The sequence below is a fragment of the Myotis davidii genome, unplaced genomic scaffold (assembly GCF_000327345.1).
Source record: "Myotis davidii unplaced genomic scaffold, ASM32734v1 scaffold699, whole genome shotgun sequence".
Taxonomy (NCBI): domain Eukaryota; kingdom Metazoa; phylum Chordata; class Mammalia; order Chiroptera; family Vespertilionidae; genus Myotis; species Myotis davidii.
In genome coordinates this window covers 708,793-709,383 of record NW_006291007.1, presented here as the reverse complement: position 1 = coordinate 709,383, position 591 = coordinate 708,793, and positions in this window count along the sequence as shown.

Here is a 591-nt window from a genome sequence, read left to right as displayed (position 1 = left end):
AGCAAAAACAAGCAACTGGGACTACATCAAACTAGAAACTTTCTGCAGAGCAACAACAACAACAAATCACCAAGAAAATGAAAAGGCAACCCAATGAATGGGGGAAAATCTTTGCAAATCATGTATCTTATAAGAGGTTAATATCCAAAATATATGAAGAACCCATGTAATTCAACAGCAAAAACAAACAAAAACAAAACCCCCACAAACACTAATTTAAATAAGAGCAGAAGATCTGAACAAACATTTTTCCAAAGAGGACATACATATGGCCAACAGGTACATGAAAAGATACTCAATTTCACTAATCATCAGGAAAATACAAATCAAGACCTCAATGAGATATCACCTCACATCTATTAGAATGGCTAATATAAAAATGGTAAGAAATAACAAATGTTGGCAAGGAAGTGGAGAAAAGGGAATCCTTGTACTAGTATATTGATGGTGGGGCTGTAAATGGTGCAGCTACTATGGAAAACAGTAAGGAGGTTCCTTAATAAATTCAAATTAGAACTACCACATGGTCTAGAAATTCCACTTCTGGGGCCCTGGCTGGTGTGGTTCAGTGGATAGAGCGTTGGCCTGCAG